The 27604-nt window shown below is 39.1% G+C and overlaps 1 protein-coding gene across 2 annotated transcripts in view; it reads left to right on the top strand.

Annotated features, from left to right (window-relative positions):
* Positions 1 to 27604, top strand: part of SUCLG2 (succinate-CoA ligase GDP-forming subunit beta) — a 253402-nt gene that overhangs the window by 57371 nt on the left and 168427 nt on the right. The window lies entirely within an intron of this gene.

Below are 27604 nucleotides of genomic sequence, written 5' to 3'. Positions count from 1 at the left end.
GTCTGGATTAGCACTGTCCAACAGAAATATAATGTGAGCTGCATAAATATTTTAAATTTTCTAAGTCACCTTAAGAAAAGTAAAAAGAAACGGGTGAAATTAATTTTAATAATATATGTTGTTTACCCCAATATATCCAAAATATTATCATTTCAACATGTAGTTAATATAAAATAATTATCAATGGGATATTTTACATTCCTTTTTTGTCCTAATCTTCACAAATTCAGTTTCTATTTCACCCCTCCAGTACATCTCATTTCACACTAGCCACATTTTGGGTGCTCGTTGGACACGTGGCTAGTGGCTACCATATTGGACAGCGCAGGTTTGGACACTAGAAGGATGTGCATGTGCCGTCTTTGCCTGCAAACTTGGAGAGAAGCTGTTTCCCACTAAAAATAAAGAATAGAGCATCTGCTGCCTGGCCTTGCCCAGGCAGCAGTAGCAAAGTTTGAGAGTGCAAGACAGAGGTAGGCTCCATATTTCAATTTACCAATTTTCTGTTCTCTTTTAAGAGTAAGCAATGAGGTACTTCAGCTAGTAATTGTTCTTCTTTTATCTCCCTTTCAAAGTTCTCCCAGATGCTTATATGCCAGATTCTTTCTGTGTTATGTCAATTGGAATGTATGTTTATTCTTTCCTTCAACAAATATTTATTGATCGTCAACCACGTGTATTAGGCACTGTGGATACAGCTGTGGAAGAGAAGCGAGCCCTCTTTCTTCTTAGAACTTACGTTCTAGAAGGGAATTAATTTGTAATTTTCAGATGCTAAATGTAGAAATTGAGAGTGACTTATAGTTTAAGAAATGAAAATTGGTTTCGTTTTCAAAAACTATTAAAGTTGGTTTTTGTGGTGAAAAAAACCCAGGAAAATTAGTCCTAAACCTGGATGAGAGCTCCTCAGTGATCTGTGGTAATAGACTCAGTAAAGGTTAATATTCCAACCTTTTTACATGAAAGGATCATTTTTGTTTTATACTCCTGTGGTTTGGGGATTGGGTAATGAGAGCAAAAAAATGTAAAGTTCAAGTTGGTCTTTGGTCTTCATTTTCCCCATTATTTTCTTAAATGTGCTGACACTCTAGTATTCCAGGTCTAAGGCTCCTTCTTAAGGGAATTCTGGAAGTCAGCTGATTACCCTCCTTAGGCTGTAGCACAGCTGAGAGGACTTATCTTGCAGATTTGCATGGACATTTGGGCTTACTGAGCTAATTGGCTTCTTAGTCGTGGATTTGTTTTATAAGCATTTCTTTAGCCACCACTTTGTGGTTGGGGATTGTTTACTGTGTCTGTAAGAGAATTTTTGCTCTGGAGGAATTAGCAAGGTGGCGTTCACATGTTGGGGCTGGGGTGAAGGGAGGGGAACAAACAATAAAGCAAGTTTAAATAAAAGAAGATTAAAAATAATAAATGAAAATAAACTTTTTAAACAGCCATTTGGTTCTGGAGGAGTGGATTTGAGAAAATCAAACTGGGTAAAAGGATTGAGAATGATGTGGCTGTGTGTGCCTTGGCTTGTGCATACCCTGTGATAATCCTTTAGGTGGCATGGCCACGCGAGGGCCTTTCCGTGATCCAACTACAGAGCTAAAGGGAATTTAGAGAACTAATCTAAGCACCTCATTTGGTGAATGAATGAGTAATCCTTCTCTTCCTCAGTGAGTAGTTTTGGTAGAAAGAAGGTTTCCTCTGGTTTTTGCTGTTGAGTAGACGGCTTTGATCAGAGGGGAGATTTATAGTATTGGAAGAGGAGAGGGTACCAAGTCTAGTTGGTTAAAAATGAAACAAAGTTGGTAATCAATATACAAGGAAGTATGCATGTCACTGAGATTGCCTGGGGAGAGCAAAACAAGAAGCATCTGGCAAAACTTTAAAGTGTTGACGTTCTTGTCGCTACAAGATTGACAAGAACCAAGAGCACAGTTGAAGTTATACCAAATAGATTTGAGGTTAGGGTTAAAGATGGATCACACATATATCTTTCTGATTGTCCTGAAATGGGACCTTCACCTTATAATTAAGGTATTTTAGTGGAGAAAAGTTACATAGAAGGATAATATGCCTAATATGTGATAAGTGCTATATAAGATTTTATTGGCATCATCATAATTCCAAGGGGTTCACTGCTATCGCGATTCAAATTTGTAGACAAATCAGAGATGAGATAATCAGTATCCTATCAATCATGTGGTAGGAGACTTCATATTTTAATTTAAAAGTTTGTAAGTGATTAAAATATATTTGCTTACCTTTCTGCTCTATTCATATTTGGATGTGTTTTGAAATAAAATTATATTTATAAAATATTTTGAAAATAAATGTTATTAGTAATACCTATGATTTCCGGTAATTCTGTGTGGATGATCTCAAAATCTCTTTCTTTGTGTCTGAACCCACACTCCTCCTTGTCTGTTGACCATCCATTTATGGGTGTCTCCGACTCTCTTGGCCCAAATAACACTTGTCATCTCTGGGTTGCTTCAAACCTTCTCTTCCTCTTATCTCCCTCTACGTACCCAGCTGAGATACTTCCAGATCATCTTTAATGCCTCTCATGTCTATCATATTCAATGAGTTGCCAAATCCTGCCATTTTTAGTGCAGCATTGTTATTTTACAAAGCAAGGAAACAGGGAAGATGAGGTTAAAAACTTGCCTAGGTTGTACAGCTAATAATTGACAAAGATGGGATTGCTACCCAGCCAGATTAGATTTAATGTCCTCCCCAAGCATTTTTCCTCTTTGCTAACTTGATGATGATATTCTTGGGAGATTTTTATGTGTGAGTCAGCATTTTTAAGATGGAAAATGCATATTAATAAAATTAGAAGATTGAATTAAAACTAGATGTGGCAGGTTCTAAGGTGCAATTTATAGAAACTGTGTAATCTGCAGATATTTAATGATTCATTTTGTTATATCTCTTTGGGCAATAGAATGTTTTGCTATATAGTTATGGAAAGCTTGTTAATTTGAACATTTGTTTAAAATGGATAATGCAAACCTTTTGTTTTATAACACAATTCATAATGATAAGATATTGAGTGAGAGTCTCATTTTCTTGCACAGAAAATGGACTTACATCTGATTGAGAGTGTAAATTTGGTTTGGTGAATTAAGTTTTGAATATGTGGATAATATTAATTTCTGCAGCAGTTTGTGTGAGCTGCCTTTTGTAATCATTTTTTAAGAAGGGAATTGTTTCCCTTGCCTACAATTTTCTCAGGAGGTTTATTAATTACATACTTTTCTCCTCTATGGATTAAATTTTATGTATACAATCAATGGATAATTACAGAGTACCTACTGTGTGTGTGACTAATCTTTCAGTTCTCTTTAAAGATGAAGGAATGTGTCTCTCCCATGACTCAAAAGGCCTATCTGAAAGGAGTATTTGCGTGTAAGCATAGATGAAACTTATGTAGGACCACTACCTTTTAGTTTGGGGAATCGCCACAATTTATTAATTATTCCATTCATGTTGATATGAGACTCTCAACATTTGATTAAGCAAGAAGATTGTATTTCAAAAACTCTCAGTTTTATTCTTTGCCAGGAAAGAAATTGAAATATGAATGTAGAAATTAATCTCCTCTGAGCTAATGACATGCATCCTAACATGGAGATAAGGAGCTTTTATTGAATTTGGCTAGCTTTGGATTCCTTTCAGCTACAACATGTTTCCATTCCTCAATGTGATAACTTCTTTTCGTTTTATATAATCACATCCTAAAGCCTGGTGAATTACCTACACCATTAAAGAATTGTATTTTATGTAAAAAGTGAACTGCTGCCCACTGACTACTGATTGACATGTACTATTAATCCTGTAGGCAGTTAAATACATTGCAAGCCTCCTTGATTGTTGTGGCTTTGTTATATCACATTATGTGGTTAAAATCTTGCAAAAAGATCTTATATCCTTTGTTTTGATATGATGGCCTTATAATGACAGGCAAGGATAATATTGATTTCTGTGTAGTAAATCTTCATTTTACCATCATATCAGTTGCCTATTATTTTGAATCTGGAGTCAGGAATGCAAAGAAGCGAGGGTAATGGCAAAGGTGGGCCAGCAGAGGATGAAGCGGTGTCGGCTTTCTAGGAATGATGGTGGTATCCTCATGAGATAGATGGTTCCTGGGGTGAGATTTGACTGTGTTCCTGGCTGCTACTGGACCCCATTGGTTCCTCCCCACTTTCCAGCCTCCTTGGAGATTATGTGAGACTCCCAATATCTTTTCTATAATTTACTTCATGCTTATTTCAGCTACAGTCAATTTCCGTTGCTTGCTGCTGAGAACCCTGACTCATCCAGGGAGAAAGTGTTTATCACGGGTCCTGAGATATAGTAAATGCTCAATAAATATTATTCTTATTCAGAAAATTTTCACTTGCCCGTGTTTACTTACAGATGCTCCTTAAAGGAACACCTGAATTGACATTAATGGCTTTCCCTTACTGTGCTTGTAAAGAGGATCCCATGCAACAATTTGTAGTCTTTAACAACATTTTCTATTGTATATATTTTTGCGAAGAGATCCACTTTTATAAAATGTTCTTTTCTCTTCTTCCTGAGTCTGTAAATATAATTGGCCTTCTCTGGTCATCTCCTTAGAATTCCTCTGGGCTAGAATACCTTTTCCTAATTGCCTTGTGGTGTTCACTGAATAGAAGCAGCAGGAGATGTATAGAGCAAAGAGGGAGATCAGGGCAGGTTGTGGGCAGGCAGGCTTACAGCACACGTAGCTTCCTATCAATTTTCTTAGAAACAAATGAGAACAGCACTTTGAAAGTCAGTGCTTCCACTTGAATTTTGGCTGTATAATAAAGCAAGGTTAATTCTTCTTCTTGCATTTTAACCAGTAAAAATAATAGTGGTGGCATTTAACCTTTGGCCTCTTGCTGTGTACCTGGCATCCTGCTGAACATTTTCTAAGTGTGGTCTCGTATAATCCTCACTGAAACCAAAGAAGAAGGCTTTCTTTTAGGGACTGGTTCTAAATATCACCAGATCTCTGCAGGCTCATGGTTGTGTATCCAAGGTAACTAACACAATTTCACTTTCTGTCTGTTTATTGTGTCATTAATGGAATTATTTATTAACTTGTTTTTTAAAGCTACCTCATTGTGAATTAGTAAAGAAGTTAGGAGCATGGTCTCATTTTCCAGGACTTTCCTGTGAATTATTTTTCCCTGGGGTCTGAATGTTCTGAATGTCCGGAGGGTACCTTATTGGTTGTAAATGTAGAAGAACTTTGCCTGGGGTAAGAGGGCATAAGAGCTAGCTCCTTATTATCCATCCGTCTGAATATATTGGCCTTTTAAAGAAACTTGAAACATAGACAAATCTCTTCTGATTATCAAAGGAATATGTTCATTATTTTGATTTTGGAAAATACAGAAAAGTACAAAGAAGTAAAAACCTCCTGTAATCTGTTATCCAGAGGGAACCTGTCATAATGTTAACATATTTCCCTCCATTTTTCTTATTCGTTTATTTCTTAAGTCAGCAATATTAACTTGTGTGTACGTATTTACATAAATATAATTAAGAGAGAATGTTTATACATTTGGGAAAATACTATGAATACAGTTTTGTATTCCACTTTTAAAATTTCACATTTTAACATGAGCATTTCCCAAATACAGTCATCCCTTGGTATCTGTGAGGGAATTGGTTCCAGGACCCCCCACAGATATCAAAATCCACAGATGTTCGCGTCCCTTATGTAAAATGGCATAGTATTTGCATAGAACCTACGCACATCGTCCCGTATACTTTAAATCATCTCTAGATTACTTAGACACAATGTAGATGCTGTGTAAATAGTTGTTATACTGTGTTGAGGGAATAATGACAGGAAAAAAAAGTATGTACATGTTCAGTACAGATTACCCATTGCGGGCCTTTCGATCTGTGGATGTGAAACCCGCGGATACAGAAGGCCGACTGTATTAATTTTTTTTTCAAAAATATCGTTTAAATTGTTGTATGGTAATCCCTAGATTGACTGTGGTATTCTCTATTGTGACTTAGATTGTTTTTTTCTGTTTTGGTATATTAGGTAATGCTAGCTTCTGTAACCCATAAACTGCCCGATTCTCAGTAGCTTAATATGGTAGAGTTATTTCTTAGTCACATGAAAGTGCAATGTGGTGTTCCTTGTCTGCCTCTAAGTGGTGACTCAGGGATCCAGGCTCCTTTCATCATTTCAGTCTGCACTCTTCAACACGTGGCTCTCAAAGATGACCTGGCAGTTGTGTTCATTCCAGCTGCTTAGAGCATGGATGCATGTGGAGATTTTGCACCCACTACCTCATTTCACAGTGTATTGGCTAATATTCATCGGCTGATCACAGTGAACTGCAAGAGAGACTCAGAAGTATAGTTTCAATGCACACTTAGCAATAAGAGGAAATGATTTGGTGATCATGTAGCAGAATCTAGAGCATTTAGAATTTGGGGGAAATTTGTCTCTTTGCTTCTTGGCTTAAAGCAAGCATGGACTATACAGTCAGAACAGAGCTCTCATCTCAACTCTACTTTGATTACTTAGGCCATAATTTACTTGACTATAAAATTGAGGATAGGGACTGGCCCTGTGGCGTAGTGGTTAAGTGTGCACACTCCACTGCTGGTGGCCCGGGTTCTGATCCCGGGTGCGCACCGATGCACCACTTGTCAGGCTATGCTGTGGCGGTGTCCCATATAAAGTGGAGGAAGATGGGCATGGATGTTAGCCCAGGGCCAGCCTTCCTTGGCATAAAGAGGAGGATTTGCATGGATGTTAGCTCAGGGCTGATCTTCCTCACAAAAAAGAAAAAAAAATTGAGGATAATAATATGTACTTCAAGGAATGATTCAGATAAAAAAAGACAAACATAGCACATGCCTTGTACAAACAAGGCACTCACCAATTTACCTTCCTTCTTTCCTTCCTTCTTTTTTTGATCTGAACTGAGCAAATGTTTCGAGTCACAATAAAAGGAATATAATAACAGATATGAAAAACATCAACAGGAGAAAAAAAATAAAAACGCTCAGTGCTTTTGCAATAACACCCAAGTGTTAAACTATATTTAGTGTACAGCTCCCAGATGATTTGATAATGAATATATTACTTGCATACTGTTGGTTGATATTTTCTGAGGGAGAGGGAAGTATATGAAGTGAAAGTCGCATAATTTTGAAAGAAAATGAAAATCATTCTTTCTTTACTTTGCAACAGAATAAATACTACCTAAGGAATTATGCTTGTAAGATGCTATGCTATTCCCCAAGGTGGTTGTTACAGGAGTTGGCAATATTTAACAGATGTTCATAAATAGTACCAAGGCTCCGTTTGAATTTTCTAGGGTACCTACAAATAAGTCAGGAAATGAATTGAGAAAGTTTAAAAAAATGTATTGCTTGATCTACCTTAAGATGAAATTGGATGAGTAAACAAGCTACCTCAATTATGTATTTTTTTTTTCTTTCATTCAACATGGGACAAGCTAAGGGATTTGTGAGTCTGTTATTTCTCTCAAATTAAAAATGGGCCAAGTATTAGAATTTTTTTTTGTCTTCAGGCGTTTATTTGAGTGAATGTACCAGTTAGTTCAGTATGGGGAAAAGGAAGCAGATGGGATGTGGATAACAGGAAAAATAACAGTGCTAAAAGTATTTGATATGCAAAAATCAAACTGTTCCCAGAGACTTCAGGTGCTAGATGTAGCCCTGAAAAACAACTTCACATAAATATATATTTTCTTTATAAATAATCTACACACGAGCATCATAAACATGAGAAAATCTAGATCCCTTCATGACTTTCCTCTGGCTCTGAATTCCTTACTACTCTTCCCTGTTTAGCAGGTTCAGTTTAAACTCACGTGGCCAGTTGTCCATGACACAGTCATGATCTGCCTTTCCCGCACTGTCCTCGCATGATACTTGTTTCCCAGTGTGTGACTATATCAGTTTCCCTCCTGCCTTTGTCCATATTGTTTCCTCCAGGCGTGCCTTCTGATCCAGCGGAGATCACTCTGGAGTTGGGCTTAAATTCAAATCCTGCATCTGCCACATGCTAGCTCTGTGACCCTAGGCAAGTGACCTAACCTCTAGAATCCTCAGTGTCCCCATCTGTAAAATGAGTTTAGTGATAATACTCATTTCCTAGGGGAGCCAGGAGAGTGAAATGAGGTCGTGTATGTATAAGGTTTAGCAGAATTGTATACCCCACAGTCTCCGTAAAGGGTAGCTAGGATCATTATCATTGTTATTATCACCCATCCATCTTGGTGCAGCTTAACTGTCACCTCTGCAGTGATATCTTCTGGGAGGCACTCTGGTGGTATTTAAGAAGGTGGGCTCTGGAGGAGACTGCCTTGGTTTAAAGCCTAGTTCTCCCCCTTATTAGCTGTGTTTTAACTTCTCTAGGGCTCTGATTCCTCATCTGTAAAATATGGGATGTCAGTAGTATCTACCTATGGGTTTGGTGGGAGGAGTGACCTTGGTGTTAATACAGTATCTGGCTCATAGGAAACATGGGTAGATGTTGCCATTATGTATATTTTTTATTGAGATATAATTGATATATAACATTGTATTAGTTTAAGGTGTACAACATAATGTTTTGATATATGTATACACTGCGAAATGATCATCACAGTAAGTCTAGGTAACGTCCATCACCACACATGGTTACAAATTTTTTTTTTCTTGTGTTCGGAACTTTTAAGATCTACTCTCTTAGAAACTTTCAAATATGCAATATGGTGTTATTAACTATAGTCATCATGCTGTACATTACATCTCCAGGACTTATTTATTTTATAACTAGAAGTTTGTATCTTTTGATTTCTCTCACCCATTTTGCCCAACCCCTATTTCCTGCCTCTGGCAACCACCAATCTATTCTCTGTATCTATGAGTTTGTTCTTTTTTTTAAGATTGCACATATAAGTGGGATCATATGGTACTTGTCTTTCTCTCTCTGTCTTATTTCATGTAGCATAATGTTCTCAACGTCCATTTATCCATTCATGTCACAAATGGCAGGATTTCTTTCTTTTTTATGGCTGAATAATATTCCATTGTATGTATGTATGTATGTACATGTGTGTGTGTGTGTGTGTGTGTGTGTGTGTGTGTGTGTATATACACCACATTTTCTTTATTCGTTCATCCATCGATAGACATTTAGGTTGTTTCCATTTCTTGACTATTGTAAATAGTGCTGCAGTGAGCATGAGGGTGCATATATCTTTTCAAGTTAGTTTTTCATTTTCTTCAGATAAATACCTAGAAGTGGAATTGCTGGATCATATGGTAGTTCTATTTTTAATTTTTTGAGGAATCTCCATTCTATTTTCCATAGTGCCTGCACCAATTTATATTCCCACCAACAGTGCAGATGTGGTCGTTATATTGCTGTGGCTTTTGCTGTTATGGTAAGTGGTCACTCTATGTCTCAGGGTGCACAGGGTGTGGGTAGAAACTATAATTTAACCTGTGGTGTCTGTATCCCAGAAAGAGAAAGTGCATTCCTTATGATATAGTTGTGGGCTGACTTCTCACTTTTTACTTAAGGAATGGATTATATGTGTTCCTGTAAATCAGGACAGGAGGTTTCAAAATTCATCTGGCATTTCAAGTTTTCATAAGTGTCTCTAAGCATAGATAACCATCCCTATTGGTTTGTCTGGGACAGACTTAGATACATCTGTTATTCCAGAACTATTATTTATTTATTTATTTTTTTTGTGAGGAAGATCAGCACTGAGCTAACATCCATGCAAATCCTCCTCTTTTTGCTGAGGAAGACTGGCCCTGGGCTAACATCTTTGCCCATCTTCCTCCACTTCATATGGGACGTTGCCACAGCATGGCCTGACAAGTGGTGCGTAGGTGCGCACCCGGGATCCGAACCCAGGCTGCCAGCAGTGGAAAGCGTGCACTTAACAGCTACACCACGGGGCTGGCCCCTCCAGAACTATTATTAATAGCAGTCCCATTCACTCATGAAACTGTCTCCATTTAAACAATAAAGTATGTGATCACTTTACTCCAAGAGTAACTTTAAGGATGACTCCTTGGTAGCAAATGTCCTTAACATGATGCCTGTTTTTTAGCCTGGAATATGATAGCTTTAAATATTATCCCATTAATTCATGCAGTTTTTTAATGAAGGATGAACAGGAGATGAAAGGGCCTTCCTGATACTGTTTGGGATGACTGCTGGGAATGGGATATAATCACAGCTGGTTAGGACAAGGCTTGATTCTCCATTCTAGGGCCAAGGCTGTTTCCCATTCATCTCTGCATTCCTGGTATGGAATAGTATGGGTTCTGTAAGTGATTACTGAATGGAAAAAATTAATAAGAAAACAAAAACCCCAAGGAACCTTCCATCTAGGTTAACACTTGCCAAGCAGAACTTGCCTGATGTACTCAACCAGTGGGTTTTCTCTAATGCCACTGCGTCATGTCCTTAAGCTTGGTTTAGAGAGAAGGTACAACTAAGAGAGCAGCAGCCCCATGGGCCATGGTGGGAAGGTGGGAAGTCCTGAAGGGAGACATCAACTTGGCAGCTTTGCCTGCTGCCAGTTTCTGGCAGAAAGTAGTCCAGGGTTTTCCTCAGGCTGGTCTAATGCCACAAAGCAGCCTCGGTCAAAATGATCGTGTCTTCTGGTATTGCCAGGAATGCACCCACTTGGACAAAAACAGCTTCACCTTTTACCAGGCTCTCTCTGAGCTGTAGCAGCTCCTGTTAATGAAATTCCCTCCTCCACAGTGGCTTTTTATTCTGTTTACATCAACCAGCTCACCTTTCAGTTCTAGAATCTTTGCATGTGTGTTCATTTCATTTGAAAGGCACCCGAAGTATTCTCATTTCAGTGCCGCTTTTATCACTGTGTCCTCTAATTTTGGAAAAAATTAATATTCTGCAGTACTAGACAGTAGCTTTCCATCCTTGCTTGAGTGTTGTGTTTGTTATGCTTTGATAAAAGAAGAGAGAGGACTATAAGGAAACCAAATGAGGGCTCAAATACACTTGTGATTTAAGTAATCTTTTTTTTTATGTGATGTTAATTCATTTAACAGTTACTGGGTGCCTGAAATGAGTCAGGTACTGAGGTTAGTTGGGCACAAGGATAACTAAGAATGGCTGGTGCTTCCAAGATGTTCCCTGCCTATAGAGAGACTGATGTATAAGCCTATAGGAATAGAGTGGTCATTCTGATGGTAGAAGCATAATCGTATGTTATGGGCAAGCAGAGGGGAAAGGGGTACATATCCTATTGTGGATGTTGAGTGATCAAGGCAGGCTTCCTGGAAGAGGTGAAAAGTACATTTCCTTTTTGACTCACTGTGAAATCTAATACATTTAATGAACAGACTTTATTCTGACTCTAGGCTAGAAACCTTGGCCTTATTTTTTTTCTCTTTGGGTCTCATAGAAATGATCCCTCAAAATGATTGGTAAGAAATTGGCAATACTAGCTTTGAAGAGAGAAGTCTTTATTTAGATCATTTTGCTAGTGGTGTGTCAAGTTAGTTACTTGTGGGGAAGAGAGAAGTGTGCTGCCTGAAGGAAGTGAAGATGACTGCCTTCCAAGATAGGATTCTGTGGACAACCCCTTAAGGGCTACTACTTTGAGTAAACCCCAGGCCACTCCTTGCCTTTGTAGGCTGGGAGACCCAGTTGGCATTCATCAGACTAAGGAGCTTGGATACTCAGCAGCCAAACTTATGAGAATGATGTATAAACCAAAACCTAATACGAAATGTTTTTCTCATGACTGGAATGTTCCTATCTGCCATCCTGTTTGATGTCTTTGGAAGACAGGTCTGTCTTGTTTTACCTTTGCACATGTTTTTTTCCCTTTTCAAGCAGAAGAACACACTTCAGCAGAAGCTGAGACTTTTCTTTACTCATGCACTCAGCAAATATTTATTGAGTGTGTGTGCTAGGTGATGGGAAATACAATGGCTTACGTTGCCTTGAGAACTCCATGTATGTTTAATAAATGCTGTTAAGTGCTTTGTCTCATTGAATCCTCATAAGACATTTCTGAGACATGTCATCCTCATTTCTAGTTCATAGAAAAATCCTCTAAGAGGCCCTAAGGGGTCCACATAGAGTGGACTCTGACATCACACTTTCAGTAACTACGCTAGCAGGCTTCACAAATGCCAGGTAAAATGGAGCACCTCTGAGTGACAGAAAAGCAAAGTCTAGGGCACTTTACTTCTGAGCCCAGAGTCAAGGGACCAGGGCCTCTAGCATCCAGAGCCCTGCTCACGAGGTTGTTTGCCTTCACCCAGGGACTTTGATCCATCTCTTCATACCCTCTTGCTCCCCAAAGCTTTGTCTAAAACACCCTACACTGGACAGGTCCTCACCAAAACCCTCCCTTCCTGCTTGAGGCTGTCCTGACATCCTATCTCTTAGGTTGCTTTTATTAGTCAAAACTCTCAGGAGTCCTGGGGTCTCCCCCTCCCTGCTGTGAACACTGCAGGCAGCACCCATTAGCTGAACAAGGATCTGGGTCTGTTGTGTTTCACATTACAGAGACATTCTCAATATAGAAACACATCCACTGTCATGATTCAATGCCTTTTAAGTTCACAGTGGCTGGAGTTTAAAGGGGTCTTTTGTGAACAATGAAGTCTCTGATGAAGGCGAATAGCTAAGATTTTCCACTTGGCCAATAGTATGGAACTATAACTAATGATAGAGAATGATAGTTTCATTGCTTCTGTTTTAACTTCTGTAGTGAACAGGTTTGCAATTTCATACCAGGCCAAACAACTTTTTATTTGTTCAGCTTCCTTTGATTTAAGCAAAGTAGTTTCAGTGGTGGTGGGGTGTTGTTATAAGAAGATGATATTGAGGTACTGCTTCATTTGGAAAGAGTGAAACACCTAAAAGTCTGGTATAATTCTCTCTGGTTTTTATAAGCTTATGTCCAGCTAACATTTTTTTTCCATTGAATCCCTTTTGAACTTTTACTGTAAAACTGTATCAATGATTGATAAACATCATCTATAGCTGTACTATCGTATTGATTTTCACTTTCTGTTTTCAATAATAAAAATCTTTTACACTTCAGACCAGAAGAGTACCAGCTTAACAGATTTTCTGGACCATTGGGCACCATTCAATTGATATTCAGTAACGTATTCAGAAAATTTTTGAATATTTGAGCTTGGTGGAGACACAGTGTATAAACAAACAAACTAGAAAATAATTTACAGAGTGTGAGAAGTGCTGTGACAGAAATAAAGAAGTAGTAAAATCATGAGGACTTAGGATGGTCAAGGAAGTCTTCTCTGAGGGGGTGCTTTTAAGCTGACACGTGAGGATGGAAGGAGCCAGTCATGAGAAGAACTGAGAGTAAGGTATTCTAGGCAGAAGTGACAGATGGGGCTGAGATGCTGTGTTGGAAACAGCTTTGTCAATTTGAGAAGCAGAAAGATGACTAGTGAGATTGAAGTTTAGGGAAGGGCAGTGGGGTGAGGTCTGAGAGGTAGGTAAGAGCCCATATCATACAGGGCTTTGTAGGCCTAGGTAAGTATTTTGGGTTTTATTCTTAGTGAAATGGGGAGCTAGTGAAAGATTTTGGTAAAACCCCTATCAGTTAGGTATCACCTCAACAATGCTAGTTGCCAAACCATCCTCAAACCTCAGTGAGTCTGTTGTGCTTGCTCAAATGTCTGCATGTTGGCTGATCCAGGCAGGCCTCACTGGGCTAGGCTGCAAGCTGCTGTTTGGGTCCAGGTCTGCTCCATGTGTCTTTCTTCCTCCTTGGACCAGTGGGCTAGCTGGGGCATATTTTCATAGGGAAACGGTCAAAATACAAGAGAGCAATCCCAACTATAAGCATGTTTCAAGCCTCTGCTTGCAGCACATCTGTTCACATCCCACTGATTGAGCCCAAAGTCAAAGGCCTCTGGTGGAGGGGACTGCAAGGGCACATGACAAAGGGTGGGATGCAGGGATGGGTGAAGGATGGGGCCAGTGATTCATTCAACCACAGACAATGACCTGATCTTATCTATTTTATAAATAGATAAATATTTATAGGTCTATTTTATTTTATGAATAGGACCTATTTTATAAATAGGACCAACTATCCTGATTGCCTAGGAATGAGGGATTTCCTGGGATATGAGACTTGCAGTGCTAAAACCAAGAAGGTCCCAGGCAAACTGGGATGAGTTGGTCATCTTATTATGGATTGTCCTGTGGTGAATTGACTAACAGGATATCAGGAGAATTGGGGAAGAGGTAGGCTATTGTTGTGATCATCCAAGTGAGAGAAGATGGTGGTTTGGATGATTAGAGTGGCAGAGGGAAGTAGATATCTTTGGGGTGTATGTTGGAGGTAGAGCTCATGGGACTTGCTGATATATGGGATGTGGTTAAGAAAGGAGTTAAGGATGTGTTAGACCAATTGAATGTACTATTTGCTGGAGTATGATGATCTGAATAACCTATAGAATAGAATAGCAAATTTTAATAATTATTGCAAGAATATGAAAAACCAGTGCTTGCAAACACATTCTGTCTTACAGTCACACAATAAGGCATTTCTCTTCGAAATCACGCCAAAAAATCAGTGGAATAAATGGGGAGGTTGCTGTATATAGACCCAGTCCTATAATAATGTAAACTGACTGTATCAGAAAAATGATTGCCACTAACAAAGGGAATCTTCTTAGTAGCCTGCATTGGCTACCCTAGCTCACCAAAGCGCTTTGCTTCTGCAGTGAGCAAGCAAGCTATGGATATTGGAAAATGGGTACGTGCTCTTCATTTTGATTTGCCAAGGGCCCAACCCATCATGATTTACATTTTACGTTTACATCATGAGTTTCCTATATAGTGTTACTGGTGTGATGGAAAGAATATTTGAATAGGATTCAGACGGTCTGAATTTGAGCTGTGGCTTTCATATTTAATAATTTTTCCCCTTTTTTTTTTGGCGAGGGGCAAGGAAGAGGTATGTGTGATTGTGATTAGGTATTGCCAGTTTGTTTTCCCCGCCTGTCTAGTTTTATATCTTGAATGATGAAGACCTGTTCCCCAGACCATTTCGGGATGCTGGTTGAATTAACATTGAACTAATAATACCAGTTCACATGTTGGAAATGCCATTGAATACTTTTGTGACCCTGAGTAACTTGCGTAGCATGTTTGAGTTTAGTTTCTTCCTCTATGAACTGGGAATAAAAATTTAGGGATGTTGTGTGGATCACGTGACAGATTGTATATGAGGGTACTCTGTGATGTCCTAGCAATAAGATCCTCTTCCTTCTGCACCAGGACAATGAGTTTCCAGGCCTGGATTCATACTGGCTTCATTTTTGTCATCCGCTATGCCTTGCACCCTTGTGGTGGGTGGGGATGAACATGTGTTTGTGAAGAGCATGGCTGATAAAGTGTCAGGTTGCTAATAATTCTTGAGTCTACCACTTATGTCTCTGAACTGTTGGATGCCTCTATGAAGCCAGACCTCCAGGGTTTTTCTTCTAATTTTCTGGCATAAGATCTTGGGCAAGTTACTTAACCCCTCTGTGGCTTAGTTTCCTCATCTAAAAAGGGACTAACAGTATTTTTTGCATCAGAGATTTGCTGTGAGTATCTTCATTATGTTATTTGTAGTAACTCGTGTTAACACAATTAGATCGGTGCATGGAAATTATAACTGCTAAATGCATGTTAGCTGCTTTATTATTATTGCTATTATTATTTACAGGTAAGTTTCCCGCTAAATTTACTTGTAGACCTGAGAGATGGGACGGAACTATCTGGTTATATAGACAGTTGGCAAGTCTACGTCCTTATGAACTCGAAAGGGTACTATGATACAGATTTCTATTGTTTATTTTTTGGCGATTTGTGATTTTTCTATAGTGGTTAGTGTACCCCATTTGATGAGTTTAATGCATTGTGTAAAAGGGATTTTTGGTCATCTAAAATGCAGTCTTTTTGAATCTGAAATCTTAGTTTGTTTTTCCTTGTCCTGTATCGGCCAGAGTCTGTTTTTAACTTTTACTGTGCTCTGGCTACCTTACCTCTCTGCTCTCTTTAAGTTTTTGAGTTTCTCTTAGTTTGTCCTAGCTTCTTTTTATGTTCTGTTTGTGCTCTTGATTTATTAAATCTCTGAGATCATCCTTTCTCTGGGATGGGAGGAAAGGCTTCTGGACAGACAGCCTGGGAGATCTAATACAGCTACAGGGGTATACTTCATGTTCAGTGCATTCCAGCAACTGATGAGAGATCAATAAATGCACAGCACTGGTGTATATTATGTGCTTTTCCTGAAAAACAAGTCAGTATTCAATGGGCTAAATAGTAGAAGAGGCATTTTTCAGTTGGCATGCCTCAATAACTATAAATAACTATAAATAATTCTAGGGGATTTTTTTTTTTTTTAAAGAAAGTTCTCTTTCTCTTTTAATGTCTAAACTCTTGGGCAGTCTGATATCTTTTTCCTTCTGGAAGGATGTGAAACTTTGCAGGGTAGAGAAATAATTTTATGAATACTTAACACTGAAAAAATGAAGTGAAAGGCAAAACCCCATCTAGCTCAAAAGTTTCACAAAAGCCACAGTAGCTTTGAAATTGGCAGTGGAAATTGTCATGTTCCTGGCTTGCTGGAATGCGTAGGGAGTCACATGGTAGAGAACACAATACAAATATTTTTGAATTATGCTTTTTATAGATTTTTGTGTATAATCTCATTTGTTCTTCACATAATATGGGATGTTGGCAGGACAGGAATTATTTCTCTTTCTCCAATGAGGAAACAGGTTCAGAGAGCTCAAGGGACTTGATCAAGGACTCCTAGTGGCAGAAAGGCCCACCCCCAACATTTGTAGGACAGGGAGCAAGAGTACAAATAGAGGCCCACATACCATATGTTCAGAATGTACAGCATAGGGATTACCAACCCCTGACCTGTGGTTCCTCTTTTCACCTCATCTCAGTCCTGTATGGTGAGGTGCCTCATGTGCACCATCCAGATCCATCCACTTCTGCAAATAGCCACCCCTTCAGCCTAAGAGTGTACATAGGGGGCACCATATTCTTCTCTTGGAAGGCCAGATCTTGAGAAGAGGCCTACACTGGGCCATTTGGGCAAAGACTTCAAGGGGATAGACTCCTGGCACATCCCCTTGGCCTCATGGACTCCTTACCCCATCCTGTGATTAAGTCTGATTATGAGACCAGTAGTGGGGTATACAAGATACAAGTTTGATTCAAATGGATTATTTGGCCACTTCAGTCACATCATTAGTCAGTTTAGTGAAAAACAAAGTTTGTTCCTTCATTCAGTATGTGCCTTTATTTTGTGTAGGCAGTTGATGTAGGGATGTAGCTGTGAATAAGACATCTCTTGGGAAGGGCTTTACATTCTAGTGGAAGGAGACAGAAAATAAACACGTACACAGTTGCAAAATAAGGTCTGAAGGTTATCACTGCTATGAGGAGAATAAAAGAGGATAGTGAGCTAGTGATGGAAGGGTAGGGGAAGGGCTGATGGTCAAGGAAGTCGTCTCTGTGGAAGTGACATTTTTGATGTGAATGCTGAACAGCTTCAAGAAGACCTAAGGGAGGATTGTTCCAAGCAGTTGGAATACATCGGAAATGGCCACAGGCTTGGTGGCTTCAGGGGACAGAAAGATGATCATGGAGGCTTGGGTGTAGTTGGTTGGAGTGGAAGGAGATAAGGTTGGAGAGAGAGAAGGGTCTAGGGGGTCACAGGGGAGTTGTAGGCCCTGTAAGGGATTTAGATTTTGTTCCAGTAGGATCCTTTGGAAGATATTAAACAGGGGAGTGATAGTAAAACTTTCTGATGCAATTCACTACCCAACAGTTAACTCAAAGTGGCCTGTCAAAATTTTAATTATTTTGCCAAAATTAAATGAATGCCCCTGCCATGCAAATCCCCCCTCTCTTATAATAGTTGAATGTCACAGATATATTTTGTGGACATTTTGAGGACTTAAACATTGGTGCTCCTGGCAAGTTATGTGAACAAAGTGGCTATATATTTAGCTATCAAGTTTCGTGTCTTTTGCTAAAAATATAGAACCAAGAGAGCTCTGAGCATAAATACAGGCATGATCTTGGTGTTGGTTATTTCATAACTATTCTTAGGTGCCAAATGTCTTCATCTTCACGCGATTTATAGTAATGTAAGTAATGTGTTGGAGACTAACAAATCAAAATCTCATTTCAGATATGTGACACTAATGTTGTGTTGACTTATTGTTTCATGTGTTAGATTTCTGATAAAATTCCTAAAACACCTTCTTGAAAGGAGTAAGAGGAAGAAACAATTGTGGTATCAGATATTCAGCTATGTGCACTTTCTCACTGATAAGAGATTGCTAATAAATTCTTAATTGTATTAAATAGTGTATTAGAATACCTCAATTTAGGAACACTCAGCCGTTTAAAATCTTTTAATAGCAAAGGACTTAGAAGTAGCTTGATGCTTATTAAGAGAAAACAAAGACAGGCCAATTTTAGTTTTTATTTATTATAATAATTTTCTTTTTACTATTAAAGATGTTTCCTCAACAATAACCAGATGTGTAACATAGAAGCAGCTCCATGAAATTTTCATTTTTATGCATTATATTGGAAATCTTAGACAAGGTTTATTGTATGTTATAGAAAATGACATGATCTTTTCCTAGTCTGAACAGCTGTGTAAAACAGAATGGTAACATCTTCTCCTGTCTCCAAGTGACCATCTGTTTTTATGGGATTTGACAGGTAATTTATTAATTTTAAGAGGTTTGTTTTAGTGAAATGTTGGCAAATGTGCATGTAGCAGACTTTTACGAAAATACTATAAAGCTTTGGAATTTTTTAGGGCCTTTCTATTGATCTGGTGGAATCTTTAAGAATCTTTTTTTCTTGTATGTTTTGAAATAGTTAGATAAAAATATTTGCCAAAAAATGGTAGATTAGGGACTGCAGCCCTCAGGAACACATTTAATACTAATTCATTTTGGTTTTGGCTAGATTTAGGACTATTAACTGTTCAATTAAGAAAGGGTTTACTGAACATTTTTTTCTATCAGAGCCATCTTGTGTTGTTTCTGTTATTTTTAGTACAAAAATTAAACCTAAAAAAAAGTGGTAAGTTGCTTTTTAAACTCTGTCCTCTTCCATTCCAGCTGTCACTGCACTTTGCTAGGGTCCTTCTGGCATCTTCTCAAATCTCGCAGGAGATGTCAGCTCTTTTTCACATTCATCTTTCACTTTTAAGGTGTCACTGAATTACCCAGGCTGAATGTGAAACGATAAGAAATGCCCCAGTTATTATGCTGACTGAAGACACAATATGGGAATTCTTTATGATAGGCCCTTACTCATGTCTTAATACTTTATTTATTCCAATGTGCTTAGCAAGCCAGCCTGGCCTTGTTTTTCTCCATGTAGATCAGAGGACTGGAAACAGTCCTACCTATTTTCATTTGGGAAGCTTAAATATTTTTAAGATGAGTGATAATGCTGAGTGGATAGAGTTGAGCTTCATCAGTTCTCTCTGCCTCTCAGTCACCAAGTGATGCTAGGAGATCATTAATCGTTTTTAGCTCAGTCCCCTAATCTGCAAAATGAGGTATATGGCATTTTATTGTCTACTTCACTAGAATAGCATTAGAAAAATGAATGAATGTGGTGACTGTTTATTGAATGGCATTTGCTGAGTGTGGCTTTTCAGAGTTCGAGACTTGATTAATTAAAAAAACAGTTTTAAATATTGTCTATAATATGGCTTTCTGATAGTGATGATGGTGAGGAGGATGATGTTGTTGATGCTGGTGGAAGAACAGTAGTAGTAATAGTAAATGGGAGGCAGCTTAGAGTAGTGACTAAGCCCATAGACCCCAGAGCCAGAGTGTCTTCATTCAAATCCCTCCTGTCACTTACTAGTTGTATGACCTTGGGCAAGTTACTTAAATCTCTGAACTTAGTAAATGTCAGAACCTATGCCTGTCTTAGTATGTATTCCTAACCACCGTACTGTTGCCTTCAAAAAAAAAAAAGCAAAAATCCAAAAGCCCTAGAATATGTTCTAGAGCATTTGAAAACGACATCTAATACAGCATATAAAAAATAGGAGAAGCCAGAGACATCTGTATCTTTAAAATACTCATTAAAAAAATTTACGGGGCTGGCTCCGTGGCATAGCTGTTAAGTGCACGCGCTCTGCTACTGGCGACCCGGGTTCGGATCCCCGGGGCGCACCGATGCACCGCTTGTCCCGCCATGCCGAGGCGGCGTCCCACATACAGCAGCTAGAAGGTTGTGCAGCTATGACACACAACTATCTACTGGGGCTTTGGGGAGAAAAAGGGAAAAAAAAGGAGGAGGATTAGCAAGAGGTTAGCTTAGGGCCGGTCTCCCTCAGCAAACAGAGGAGGATTGGCACGGATGTTAGCTCAGGGCCAATCTTCCTCACACACACAAAAAAAATTTAAAAGTATCCCATGGGGTCATGGATATCAGACTCGTTGGGGAAGGTAGATTCATTGATTGCCTGAGGACTGATATTGGCATATTGGACTGTGTTACAATGCTTGCTTGTTTCTGATCTCTCAGATTCAATGAATCTCATTATTAATAGCTCTTTATTTTATTTTTCTTTAAATAAAGCACTTCATTTGCAAAAAGAGAATTTTGTCCTATGCAGTCTAGGTTGTTTTAGGGGCTTGTGGAGAAACCATACAACAGCTTTCTGAGGTTAACTGGTGTGGCTCTCTGAATTCTGAAGTTTCTCTCCTGTGAATCTTGTGGTGAGAGGTTTGGCTGTAGTAAGAAAAGAGCCTCTCCTGATCGTCATTAGTTACAGCCTCTATGGAAATCACTGAGAGTTATGAGTAGGATGCTCTATCCTTGTTACTTAACAGGAAAAAAGCCTAGTTTAAAGAGTGGAAACAGTTGTTTCTTTTGGAAGTACGTTGCAGTTTATTTCACAGCACAAGCGGTTCTGATAAGGTGGGGGTGAGTTTTTGTTAGTTGGTTGATGTTGGCATTATGTTGCAAATGTTGAGGAAAATCTATCATGGAAATAATTGAAATAAACCAGGACACATTTTGCACAGGGGAGTAAGAGTGGCAGCAGGGAGAAAGCATGTCAGCATGGCAGTGATTTCTGCATTGCTGATGTAGTCAGCTAGTATATTCCAGCAGCTTATTGGCATCCAGCGCCAGCTGGAGACAGATGATGGAGTAGCCCTGTTCTGAAGAATGCCCTTTGCCTGCTCTCTAAGTATCACAATGTTCAACTTGTGCTGATTTTCACAGTGTGATCATTTTTCATTATACATTCCCTTACCCCATAGGAGAGCAAAAGGGAGCAGAGGGTAGCACTGAGTGTCGTCTTCATGTTCTTCCATGGTCAGGACCATGTTGATTCAGAACTGACTCAAGAGAGAGCTGGATCCAAAGCAGTGATAGGCTAATTCAAAGAGTTGGGTGCATGGGATAAATTGGAAAGGCTCTGAGGCGGGAATGCGTGTGGAGTAGTCAGAGAATAGTAAGGAAGTCAATATGGTGGGAACAGGCTAACAGGAAAGGGAGAACGCAGTAGGAAATGAGGTCACATGGGGGAACTAGGTATAGAAGTCACGTAGGACCTTGCAAGAAATTGGAGGGACGCTGACTTTAAATTTGTGTAAAAAGAGAAACCACTTTTCAGTGGTTTTATTTATTTTTAATTAAAAAAATTTTTAACGTTTATTGAGTCATATTTTACATATCATAAAATTTACCCATTTCAAGTATACATTTCAATGACCTTTAGTAATAAATGTACCAAGTTATGCAACCATCACCATAGTCCAGTTTTAGAACATTTTCATCCTCCAGCAAGATCCCTCATGCCTATTTACTGTTAATCCCGTTCCCATCCCCAGCCACAGATAACCCTTAGTCTACTTTCCGGCCCTGTAGATTTGCCTTTTCTGTAAATGGAATCATACAGCATGTAGTCTCTTGTTTCTGAATTTTTTCACTTAGTATGATATTTTTGAGATTCACTCATGTTGCTGAATCTATTAGTAGTTTGTTTTTTGTGTTTCTGAATAGTATTCCATTGTATGGATATAGCACGTTTTGTCTGTTCATTCAACAGTTGGTGGACATTTAGATTGTTTTGAATTTTTACCTTTTGTGATTAGTGCTGCTGTGAACCTTTATGTGCAAATCTTTGTGTGGAATATGTTTTTAATTCTCTTGGGTAGTGTGGTATGCAGAATTCTGGCCCCATAGCCTTCACTCCTGGTGTTGCACCAGTGAATATGTGTCACTACATGGCACAAGGGACTTTACAGATGAAATTAAGGTTACTAATTAGTTGGCCTTAACATAGGGAAATTATCCTGGATTAACTGGGTAGACCCAGTGTGATCACATGACCCCTTAAAAGCAGAAGAGGAAGGCAGAAGAGGAATTCAGAGAGATATAGCAGAAGTCAGCAAGATTTGAAGCATAAGAAGGATTTAATGCACTGTTGTTGGCTTGAAGATAAAGCGCCATGTGTCGGGGAAATGGGATAGACCTCAGTCCAACAGCTGTAACGAACTGAATTCTGCCAATAACCAGTGAGCTTGGAGGATGACCCAGAGCCCCAAATGAATATCACAGTCCTGGCCAATACCTTGATTTTAGACCCTAAGTGAGAATCCAGTCACATTGTGCCAGACCTCAGACCTACAAACACTGTGAGATAATGATTCAATTTGTTGTAATCTGTTACAACAGCAAAAGAAAACTAATAGAGTAGGTCCCTAGGATGGAATGGCTGGGTCATATGGTAAATTTCCACTTCAAGAAACTTTGCAGTGATTTTGAGTGGAGGAGTGTCATGATATTTTGCAAGGATCCTCTGGCTATGCTGAGACTAGCCTGTAGAGGGGCCAAGGGCAGAAGCAGGGAGACCAGTTAGGAGGCAAGACAAGCAATGGTGGTGGCTCTGACCAGAGTTGCTCTGCCTGAGTTGGCATCAGGGCAGAGCCACGGATGACAGAGGCATCTGAAGTGAGTTTGGCCTTCTCCTGGAGGTGGTGTGGCAGGAGGTGGCATGGCGGGAGTTGATGGTAGCATTCAAGAGCCCTTCGTGATTGAACATCCCAAGACCACTGGTCCATCTCAGGTGGAGTCTGAGTCCTCAGAGGAGGAGGGAGGCGTACAGTTGACTCAGTGGTAAAAGAAAGGCACTGCAGGATATTTTCCCATTTATCATTGAATGTAAATAAACAACCTCCACTCACCACTCTGAGACAATCTAGTTACTGGTGAAGGTGATGAAGTTTGACAGAGGAAAGCGAACATCAAAATGAATAGACTAAGAGAATTGTTTTATGGGAGAAATGTAATGTGTCATGTAATAAAAGGTGGTTGTGAGGGTGGGAAATGTCATTCCACATAAATACACGTGTGGTGTATCGATATGTCACACACATTGCAATATACCCCTGGTATTTACAATTGTAAGTACAAATTTGTACTTATCAAATGTTAAGTACAAAACTTTCAAAGGACGTACTTAGCTTGATTTGACCTGAGATATAAGCAGACTTCCTAATTTGGCTTCCTACTTCGGGTATTGTAAGTTAATGTTTACTTCTCCAAGTTTTTTGAAGTGAATTGATGACTCACTCATTCACCATTTCTACATCTTAAATGCATGTCTGACAATTACCCATGTTGCTAGAAGTCATCCTTACCTGACTGAATCCCATAAGCTTCTTAAATACTTTTAGTTCTCTGCATACACATTGTTCTTCTCTCCCTTTGGTACTTTAGTGCTCACCTTACTTCTTAGGCTAATACTCTAAGAAACTTCTCTGACTTTCCATGTTCAAGTTAGGTATCCCTTTGAGATGCTGCCACTCCAGGCACTTTGCTCATCATGTCCTGTTTTGTCTTTGTCTGCTTCTCATCTGTCTCCCTAACTTGATTTTGGATTCTAGAAGTTCAGTGCTCAGCGTGAACCATTGCATGCCTAGTGCAAAGAACTTGTCACAGGGAAATTCTCAGTAAATATTGCTTGAATTAGAACACAGAATCACAGCCATCACTGCTTAGTCCCCCTGCTCTTAAAAAAATACTTACCCTGTAATCTCTTAGAGAAAGAATAGATGTCCAGAGCAAGTCAGTTGTGATTGACAGACCTCCGAATCCTTTGACAAACAAATGTAGCAGGAGAGAGTACATTATGTTGACCACAGACATGTGTGTGCCACATCTGGTCACCAAGATCTTTTTTCAGCATAAAGGAAATAGCGATGCACTAAGCACTTTGGTTTTGTGCCTTATTAATTTGGCTGCATCTTTGCAGTTTGCTCTTGAGAAAAGACTGCCATGGGAAAGTCAAAAAATGTGTTAACCAGCATTGGTTACATGCTTTAGAAACTCCCCCTGCATCACTGCACAGAGATACCTGTGTGAGAAATGTGTTTATCAGAAAAGTGACTGGACAGCCAATTATTTAAAGGATAAAGTACTCTTCAGAGGAACTTAGCATGGTTTACTGTGCAGGTACCATGGAGGGGAAAAAACCTTGTTTTCAGGAACACAAACTCAACCAAATACATGAGGTTTCATTTTCAGAGGGTCTTGCCCAGGCTTTCCCATAAGTTCCCGCAAACAATTCAATTTTATTTGACATTTATTGGGTTACACTTGACATTTCCAAGTGCAGTAGATAATTTTTTCTTCCTGACAACTCAGTTTGTGAAATTATGATTGACACTCTGTAATGTCAGCTAAGTTGTGTTCAAAACTGACCAATGATAAGTTTTAAAAGATGAACCAGTTCGAAATTTTGTGACCCATGGATAACATTCTCACCTTGGAACTCGAGACAATATTAATAGTTAATCAAGGGAATGTCTCTGCTGGTGGTCTGGGGTCTCAGGCTTCGTTTCTGGACTCAGAGCTTTGGCCACCCTGTGTGTATGTCTCTCACAGTCCTCCGACTAAACACTCAACAAATGTCATGGGTGAAAGAACAAATATTGCCACTTTTAGGATGTGTCTTTCGTTATCTTTTAATTAATTTATTTAGTGCTCATTTCCTTAGTTAAAACAAAAGATCGGTTGGAATCATCCTAGCCAGAGATTTCCACCATTGTCAGTTTGATTTATGGTTTTCTAGACTTATGAGTGTACAAGTGCCTACACACAGCCACAAAATGTGGCTTATAATGTACCTACCTACCCATTTCACTTAAGATTCATGGCCATCTTGTCAGAGAGTAGAGCTCTGCATAAATACATACACAATCATTATTAGCTACATTTTACCAATCCTGTTTTCTTAGACATTTAGGATGTTTTTTTCCCTTTTATAAACAACTCTGCCATGAACATCCTTAGTCCATATATCTTTGTTCGCTTAGGTGATTAGTGCTATAGGAGTGGAATTGCTGGTATTTGACTTTTGAAAGTCTTTTGATCCTTACTGCCCGTGAAGGGTTGTACCAGTGTATACTCTTAGAGTGAATAACTGAATCATTTTTAGTCAACGTGCAATTGAGTGTGCCTGCTTCCCCACATCCTCTCTGAACTTGTGTATTATCATTCATTTTGAGTTTTTACCAGCATATCCACTATCTTTTGGAGATCGCTACTCATCCTAATAGAGACATAATATAGCAAGTAGTATCGTATTATAGAGTTTATACTACATTATTTAAGACCTAGCCACATGCTGTATAACATAACTCTTTGTACCTGTGAGTTTAGATTGAAAGCTCCTTGAGGACATGGATAGCCTCTTTTATCTGTTGCCAGCACACAAAACAATATGTGTAACGTTGTACCCAAGTAGATCTCCAGTGGGTTCTTCTTTAGTGAAAGAAATTCCACAATTTGTTCTCTTGTGAATGCCCCTTACCCGCACCTATAGGCATTTTTCCCATGTCTGTTTTTAAAAATCAGGGGTTAGCAACCTCTGCATGATTTGGCTTGCTTCCTCATGCTATTCTGCTGGACTTTTTACCTAACATAAAATTCCTTTTATATATTGGAGTCTGCTCTATCTTCCTCTATCTCTTGCCTTTATCCAGCATATTTTATGCTATTCTGGAGAATTGATTCTTTCTAATTTTTTTCAGCTTTAGGGTTCACATGTAATTCATTTGCATTGGACATTTATTGATTTTATTTGAGCAAATGATGTGCCTGTATAACATAGTTGAAAACAAAATAAAACATGGATGATCACAATTTTTGTTCAGTTCTGCTTCTTTTGGTGCCTTTGTGACTTGGGAAAGTCAATACCTCTCAAAGCTCTTTACTCGTATGTAATATTAGTAAAATAATCTATCTGCCTCATAGGGTGTGGTGAAGATGAAATGAAATTTCATGAATATAAAAGGTCTAAAAAAAACACCATAAAGTAATTGAAAAATTAAAGGTTTTATTGTCTTCCAAGGAAAAAACGGTGCAGTCAAGCTGTGAGCCAAATCCAGGGATGCAGACAGCCAGGAGGCTGAGAATCCAGAGGGTGGGTCAAGCTGGGAGGGCAAAAGTTCAGACAGTGATTAATGGAGAAGCTCTGCAGGAAATAAAGGACTCAGAGTAAGTAGGAAAAGATGGCAAAGTGCCCTTCTGGTTAGGGAAAGGGCTTGATCTATATTGCCCTGGCCAGAATATTTTGTATATTTCCCTTTCGGGAAATGGTTGGTCTTCTATGCAGTAGATGGTTTGGGAGCCTATACTGAAGTATCTGGTTGAGCTGGTTGAGAGCAGGTGGAAGTAGAAGGAAAGCTCACTCTTATTGAGGGTCTTTCATGTGCCGGACATCATATTAAATATCTTCTTGAACATCACTTTCTTTGAGTTCCTGCAATCTAATGAGAACACATTTTGGAGGTAAGTACACTGGGACACGTTATTATTCCTAGGGCTGTCATAACAAATTATGAAATGAGTGGCTTAAAAAAACTGAAATTGATTCTCTCTCAATTCTGGAGGCCAGAATTCTGAAATCAAGGTGTTGGCATGGTTGGTTCCTTCTGGAGGCTCTGAGGGAAATTCTGTTCTGTGCCTTTCTTCTAGCTTCTGGTGGCTGCCCACAATCCGTGACATTCCTTGATTTGTTGAGACATCACTCCAATCTCTGTCTTCACATTGCTTTCACCTTTGTTTCTCTGTGCCTCAAATTTCCCTCTGCCTTTCTCTTATAAGGACACTTGTCATTGGACTTAGGGTCCCCTTGCACAATTCAGGATGATCTCATTTGGAGATCCTTAACTCAGTGCAAAGACCCTTTTTCCAAATAAGGTCACGTTCACAGGTTCTGAGTAGACGTATCTTTTGGGAGCCACCGTTCAACCCACTACAAACAGTGACCACAAGTAAATTGCCTGATAATTTACAGATTTGACATTTAAATCTTGATTTTTAGAATATAAAACTAATGCCTTTTCCTTGTTATACCCTGGGGGGAAGCTTCTGCTGCAGGCTGGGCCACATCCTAGTGAAAGGAGCAAAGCAGCAGCTACAGTACTTCCCACTTGCGAGATACTAGACTGTTTTACATCCATTATTTCATCTAACCCTTATCAC

Source organism: Ceratotherium simum, chromosome 5, assembly GCF_057802395.1.
Source record: "Ceratotherium simum simum isolate JZ-2026a chromosome 5, ASM5780239v1, whole genome shotgun sequence".
Lineage (NCBI taxonomy): Eukaryota > Metazoa > Chordata > Mammalia > Perissodactyla > Rhinocerotidae > Ceratotherium > Ceratotherium simum.
This window is presented reverse-complemented; position numbering and strand designations above follow the sequence as displayed.